This window comes from Mustela nivalis (assembly GCF_964662115.1).
Source record: "Mustela nivalis genome assembly, chromosome: 18".
In the NCBI taxonomy this organism is placed as follows: Eukaryota; Metazoa; Chordata; class Mammalia; order Carnivora; family Mustelidae; genus Mustela; species Mustela nivalis.
Genome location: NC_139037.1, coordinates 4,187,025 through 4,194,627, shown reverse-complemented (window position 1 = coordinate 4,194,627; position 7,603 = coordinate 4,187,025). Strand labels below are relative to the sequence as shown.

The 7,603-nt window shown below is 54.7% G+C and overlaps 1 long non-coding RNA gene across 1 annotated transcript; it reads right to left on the bottom strand.

Annotated features, from left to right (window-relative positions):
* Window positions 1-14: 14 nt before the first annotated feature.
* On the bottom strand, window positions 15-2,994 carry LOC309853696. Its single transcript, XR_014305881.1, has 2 exons — window positions 1,366-2,994; window positions 15-193 (listed from the first exon to the last, which is right to left on the bottom strand). It is a non-coding gene; the product is annotated as an uncharacterized lncRNA (long non-coding RNA).
* Window positions 2,995-7,603: the final 4,609 nt, after the last annotated feature.

Sequence of the window (7,603 nt, the reverse complement as noted above, 5' to 3'; positions counted from 1 at the left end):
CTTGGCTACTCAGGTGGGATTCATGGTTTTAATTCCCCAAGATCTTAAATTGCATGTGCCCAAGCCCTCGAAACCTGGGGGTGGGTGGGGGAGGGGGACCCTGGGATGAGGTGTCTGCGCAGCTTTCCTTCTGGAACCTTGGAATGTCCAGCCATGTGCGCGCCACTCTGGGTCGAATCCCTCTAAGGTGGACCTGGAAAGTGATTTTTTTAAAAGTTATTTTTATTAACATAAAATGTATCATTTGCCCCAGGGGTATAGGTTATGAATCACCAGCTGGGAAGTGATTTGTTAGGATAATTTCTAACTTTGCAGGGCTCAACCTTCCCAATTCCAAAGTGGGCTTCGGTGGAAGACAAACACCCACGTTCCCATATTTCGAAAAACAAGCAGCCCCGGCGCCAGGCACCTCCCTGACCCCAGAAGCACGCTTTCTCCCATAAAATGCACACTCTTGTAGAACAAAGCGCTCCAAGTCCACTGGAAAGACTGGTGACGGACACCTCAGTGCCTCCATGTTGCTGAAGAACTACTAGGGTCTTTGTTTTGTTTCATTTTATTTTTGTGGGGAAACATGAAAGGGAAACAGCCCAGTGATTCATACACGACCTACATAGAGTGTGCCTTTGTCACATCGTGTGGGCGGACGTTGTGACCTTCCTTCCTCCTGATGGAAAGGGAAGACGACTTTCTCCAAGAATGGCAGGTCCAACAAGAGACCAATCCGGTTTCCATTTTGGGGAGTGAGGTTCGTGTCTGTCCGAGCCAGGCATGAGCCCCTTTGTGAAATTTATGATTACAGGATTCACAGCTTGGCTCACCCGTGAAATCCCCAGTAGCCCCCCTGTCCTGGAGGGTTGATCTCACTGGGCTGGGAGGAACCTGGACCTGAAGTTGGCTGAAGCCTTTGAGGGTGGAGGGGGTCCGCTGAACAGCCAGACTGATCAGGGCTGAGGGCACAGTGTGGAGATGAGAGACTGGTCATCCTGGGTTCCCATCCTGGGCAAGGCACTTAGCCTGTCTGAGCCTCAGTTTCTTCTTAGTGGGGTGGGCTTGGTAAGAGTAGCTGCCTATCAGACTCACTGGGGAGGCATCAGGGAGATTATGGACAGCAGGTGCTTGGCAGGTCTGGCTAGAATTCCTTATTATCAGCCTGGCACCAAAGTCCCTTGGAGGCACAGCTGCCCCCTCACTGAGAACTCCGGGGAAGCCCAAATAATGAGCCTCTAATTGGTGTCCCTTCCTCTATCTGTAAATTGCCCTGGCGTGCAGCCTTCAGGTGCAGGGAAATTCACTAACCTCCCCACTGGCTTGTCCCGCATTCATTCACTCATTCACACATCCATTCTGGCAAAGAATATTTACCAAGCACAGACCACGCTTGCTTGGTGAATCCAGGATGCCCCGTTTCTTCACCTCCGCGTTTCCCTGAAGCTGGGGTGTGCCCCAGTCGTGGTCACAGACACTGTGCATCATTGCCCGCACACGAGGATGTCGAAACATAACAGGTGGGGCATAAGCAAGCTTGGTGGAAACTTCCAAGAAGAACAGAGGAACAGCCTTCTGGGAAATTCTGTGTCACAAGTGCTCTTGGGGACGTACAGGACCATCTTGGCAGAAAGACTCAGACACTGGTAACCTGGCGTGGAAAAGCAGTTCAGGAGAGTTGGGTCCATACACGATGACCTTCTAGGAAATACCTTTTCTATCCATTTCACTTACAGCTCCTTTGTCAGGTACACATAAGAGTGGTACATGGTGGCTCTGACACTTGCTGGCTGCGTGACCCTGCACGGGTTATTCGCCGTGCCTCAGTTTCCCCATCTGTAAAAGGGGGCGAAGTTACCTCTTGATACTGCTAGGAGGAGTAAAAGTGTTAGTACCTAGAGGGCTCAGTGCCTGGCTCACAGTACGTATGTGTAAGCGCTCCTTGCTACTACTGTTACCGTTATTGTGTCTAAGGAAGACCCGACAGCCCCTGCTTGGGAAGACAGGGCCTCACCTGGGTTTAGGGGCGGCTGGAACCAGGGATAGAATCCCCCAGTTCTCTCTGTCTTCTCTGGGTAGACTGACCATCTTCCCCATGATGTGAGACGAGGCCCCGGCAGCTCCAGACTCCATCCTGTACACCTGTGCCCTGCCTGCCACCCCTCCGGCACCCTGGGGAAGGCACCCATTTCTGGGGTCATCAACGGAGGCCAAGGGAAGGCTGAAGAAGGAACTGTCAGCTCTGCCACGAGCAGGGGCAATGAGGGGAGCAGTGGGGATGGTGCCCCAGGAAAACGCGCACCTTGGGGGCCGGCAGCCAGTCTTCTAGATGTCCACACCAGAGACCTCATTCTACAAAGGAGGACAGCAAACCTCAGAAGGTTTTGTGACTTGCCCAAGGTCGTACACAGCCAGGCAGTGAAAGGTGGGCAATGCATTCTTAGGAGGAACTCCTTCTGCTTCTAGCCCTTGCCCTACATTGTAACATTAGTCCTCATGGGAACCTTCACCCAGGATCCAGCTCCTTCTGGGGACTTACTGTGTTGCAGGCACCTCCGTAAGCCTCCTACAGACACAAGCAACTCATCTGAACTATCCCAAGCCCATGAGGAAGACACGATCAACCCATTTTACATATTAGGGAAACTGAGGTGCTGAGAAATAAAGTCACTTAGCAAGTGTCACACAGCTAGTAAATGGGAGGGTGAAGATATAGACCTAAAAAATCAGATTCTCGTCTTTGGGAAGTACGGATTTTTTTTTTTTTTCTTTTTCCTTATCGAGGAGAACAAGCCTGTAATTTGTGTAGTTGTATGAACGCACAGGTACTGAGATTTGAATAAAACATTTGACTCGATTAGGACATTCTCCCACCTATAGTCATTCAGCACAGAGAGAGGTTATACACTTACTGCTGTCCTCCTTGGGAGTACAAATTATAGGAAGCCTTCCTGGAGAAGACTGTATAAAGGAGAGAACGTATTTGTCCCCCCCCCCCCCCATTAATTGTCAAAGTCAGATTATACTTTATACTGAGGTTGTCTACCTGTTTTTCTTATTTAAAAAACATTTTTAAACACTCCTTATTTGCGATAATGGTACATTTAAGGGACACACGGAGAGACGAGTCGTCCCGGGAGGCCCGCCTCGCCCGCGGTGACAGCTTGCGTAACACATACACCAGCGCCACCAGGAAGCTGGCACGGGAGCTCTGCATCGCTCCGGAGGTTTGCCCTAGTTCCACAGGCTGAAGCAGTTCGCCCAAGGCCTCACGGCTTGGAACAGGCCTATCAGGAGCCCAACCTCCCATTTTCCTTCTTCCAGAACTTGGAGGCGTCCGCCCCTTCTCCGAATCCACCATCTGGAGTTTTCTCTCTTCCCATATGGAGGAGTCATCAGAGGCTACAGCCACCTCAATGGCTGCCTGGGGACCGGTCCACCGCCATGGGGTCAGGGGTGGCCCCGGGCTCTGAGAGGGCTGAGTCCCTCCTGACAGTGAATGGCACCTTGGAGCAGGAGCTCACGGCGGGGCTGGGGGGGTGACTGGGAAAGAACAGGCAAGCCCAGGGGCTGCCCGAGCCCTGCCTGCCTGCCGGAGACAAAGAGCCTCATGTAAGGCCCCTGAAAAGTGGCTGGACCCTGGGGGCACTTGGCTGAATGCTGGGGCCACCTAGAGGCCTCACCCACTGACAAGGTTCTTCTGTAAGAGCAAACTTCAGTGAAACACTCCCTTGTTCCTTGGGATGACCAATTTAGCTAGTTTTCCTGGGGCCATTTTCCACCTGAGCTGCCAGGAGTAACTAACTCCCCCACCCCCAGTCTTTTCTAGAACATTCACACAGAGCTCAGTGAGACTGTCTAAAAAAGAAGGCAGGTGGGGTCTTCAGGTGAAGACAGTGTAGGGCAAATCCTCTTAGAATCCCATGAAAGGCATCCCCCTGCTTCTCACCTGGGAAGAGGTGAGCAGGCCCCTGGATGAGAAGGCGAGAGTCACTCTGGCCAAAACAGATTTCCTGCAATCACCTGTGGGCTGCTGCCTAAAATTCTAGCATTATCATGTGATCTCTGCTCTGTCTTCACATGGCCTTCCCTCAGTGTCTTTGTCCCTCCGTGTCAAGTTCCTCTCTCCTTTCTTCTACAAGGACACCTTTCATTGGATTTGGGGCCCACCCTAAATCCAGGATCATCTCATCTCAGCACCCTTAATTGAAGTATATCTGTCCTATTTCCAAAGAAGGCCTCATACACAGGTTCCAGGGTTCTGGGGGTTAGGAAGGGAACACCTCTTTTTTGAGGGGAGGCCCAATTTAACCAACTATGGGGAGTAAGGTAGCTAACTTAAATCGGGGAAGTAGAGGAAAGGCACCTCAGGCAGAGGGAAGAGTGTGCGCAAAGGCACAGACCAGAGACGTTCCAGGAACTGCAAGCGGTTGGGCAGGGTTCGGAAAGGGGGGCCTCCGGGAGTGGGAGGACAGGGGGCCGGTTGTTGAACGGTGCCAGCCTGTCCCCAGCTCGAGTTTGAACTTCACCATGAAAACAATGGGGAGCCACAGAAGGGTTTGCCCGGGTTATTATCTACCTCGTTCGACTCTCCCCCATGTCTCTGAGAGGCCGGGATGCTGTCTGCATTTACACCTGAAAACACTGAGGCTCAAAGAGGAGAAGTCATTTGTCCAAGAACAGACCATCAGGAAAATGTCAGAAATCAGATTCGAAATCGAGTCTCATCTAACCCTTTCAGCGGGAAGACAAACGCGGCAGAGCTCTGCGTGTCCACGTAAGGCTGTTTGGGGAAGGAGGAAGGGGACAGAGGTGGGAGATCGCGGGGACCAAGCTCCATGCCCACCACCCTATCGGAGAACGGTTTTCTGACGCTGGGCCTGGGGGGCGCCATGTTGGTACGCTGAGACCCCGCCCTGCCCACAGCTGATTGGCCCAGCCTTGTGTCACCTGACCCAAGGTAGACCAATCAGACTCCCCCATCCCATCGTGCTCCTGAGTCTTTTCGACGCGGGAAGGTGCCCAGGCACCTGGCTCGGGCGTGGGAGGAGGCGCCTCCGGCCTCCGCCTCTGCTCTGGGCTTTGTGTCCTCAGGGAACTTCCCGACGCTCTCGTCACTCCGGTGTCCTGGTCCGAGAGGCAGAGAACTGAGAGCAGCACGTTCTCCCAGGCTCCTGTGGGACGTCGTGGGATCCCGGCGGCGGAGCGTGTGCCCGAGGCCGGGCCCGCAGGAAACCCGGGCAGGCGGCCGCCCCGCCGGTTGTGTGACCCGCGGGAGGGGACTGGGGCCGTGCGAGGCCGCCAGCCGTCCAGGGAGGAGGAGGAGGAGGAAGACGGAGAAAGCGCGGAGGGCGGCCGCAGGGGTTCTTGACCCCGTTCCAGGACTGGAATCCAGCTGGTAAGAGCCTTGGCCGCCCTCCCTGTCCTGAGGTCCCAGGACAGACTCGCGGTGCCCCCGCCCCCCCCGGGGCCCGCCGCCCCTGACTCTGGCCGAGGCTGGCATAAGCGGGTTTCTCTTACGTATGATCAAAGCCTGACCCAAACAGAGCAAGACGAAACAGCCACCAGAACAGGGGAGGCCTCGGCTGGGACATTCTGGCGAGCCGGAGCCCCCCTCCCCGGAATCCACCGGAACGCCTCTGAACTGGGTGCCAGGGAATTCCTGCCCCAGCCTTGGTTACCACCTCCAGAAACCAGGCCAGGGGTCCCGTGGGGCAGCCACCGAGGCTCCCGAGAGGCCTCACCTCCCAAGGGACATGCATGTGATCGGCCGCCCCACATTCCACACCCACACCTCCTGCTCCAGAAGGGCAGGCTTCTGGCAAGTTCCATATTCAACCCAGGAACTTGTTGAACAGGTGCCTTGAGGTGGGAGAGTGCCAGGCCCATGAGGCACTACCCAGCCAGGCCCAGGCTGGAGAATGTGCGAAAGCGGAGTAAGTTGGGGTCGTCCTTTCCCCGAGTACCTACCAGGATGAGCGCCTACTGCATCTCCTGCTCAGCCAGCGGGCGGGAAGGATGCCGCATCTGCGTTGACAGCAGAAAGAATTGAAGCTTGGATATCACTGGCTTCTTACTCATGTTTATCCAGTTACTACATGTGGGAGACAAAGAGTTTTTTTGTTTTTTTTTTTTTAACGTGAAATCAGCAAGATTTATCATTAACACCTTCACATAGAAACAAGGTGTAGAAAAATGGTGTAAAGAACCTCTTGGGACTTACCACCCAGCTATCATTGTTTTGCTGAGCCCTCAATTTTTTTTGCAAGGGCAGAGACTGGAGTATTTTAAAGTAAATCCTGGATACCCTACACATCGCCTATGAAGGGTCCAGAATGCGTCTCGAACAGGTGAGGATTTTTTTTTTTTAAACGTACCCATATGCTCATCGCCACAAGACCACTGGTTGGGAAAGTTCGTGTTGGAAGCACCCCCTCCACGTGTCCTGGGAGGACACAGACAGTCCCAGCCCAGTCCTGTGCTCCCAAGGTGGGCAAGTTCACTGGAGCAGCAGTTCCCAAAGCAGGGTTCCCCAGGCCAGCAGCATCACTAGGGAACTCTTTAGAAAGGCAGATTCTCAGGCCCAGTCCCCGCCCCTCCTGAGTCAGAGACTCTGGGGTTGGGCAAGCCATCCCAACCTGTGTGTTTGAACACCCCCTCCCTGGGACTCTTGAGGCCGGCTCCAGCTCTAGAACTTCTGCTCTGGAGAAAGACGGACAACCCACGGAAGTGATTCCCCATACTTGCCTTTTGTCCCCGTTTACTATTTATGCGGGTTCTAACTCCTGCTCCCAAAGGATGCTGAGGGGCCGGCCCTACGTGGTATTGTTTTCTGGTTAGATCTGGCCACGCTGGAGCCCGATGGTTAGTGGGTGGGGTCTGGCTCCTCCCCTACTTCCTGGAAACCCTGAGCCAAAGTGTCCTCATCCTGACACTGCGCAGCTGGTGGCACGTGCCTCCCGGGCTGGCTGTGAGAAGGGCAAAAGGTCAAGTATAGAAAGCACCTAGAATTTTCCCCGGTGCCCAGCGAGTGTTCTTACCAGACACGGGTGGCAAGGCCAAGGTGAGAGGAAGAGGAGCCTGATTCTCAGGGGCAGGGCTGGGGATGGGCCTCTGGGGAGGTGTGAAGGAGCTTTGGGGGGGCTGCTGGGAAAAGCAGGGAACCCCCCTGAGGCGGGGAGGCTGCAAGGCAGTGACGTGGCAAGACATGGAGGGGGGAAGGAGCTCACAGTTGCCCCGGGCGATGGGCTCCCTAAAGTCCCAGAGAGAGGATGGGAGGGGCCCGCCCGGCTCTAGGAGTTTCGATGCCTCTGGGAGACTCCGGGCCTCCAGGGCTGAGCAGGGAAACAGGGACAAACAACCAAGGGGGGGGGGGGGGCGGCTCTGGATTCCAGGAAGATTGAGGGCCAGGCGGTGGGGGCTGGGCTCAGAGCCAACACCCAGGACAGTCGCCCCGGGTGTGGTTGTCCCTCAGGCTTGGAAACACGAGTTACATACTGTTAATTTCAAGAGGACAGACTCCTGGACCTACGTTTAACTGAGAACTCGAGCAGAGTGATGGAAATCTAGTCTCCTTGTCCGCGCACGTGAGAGGAGTCACAGCACTTAGCCTATG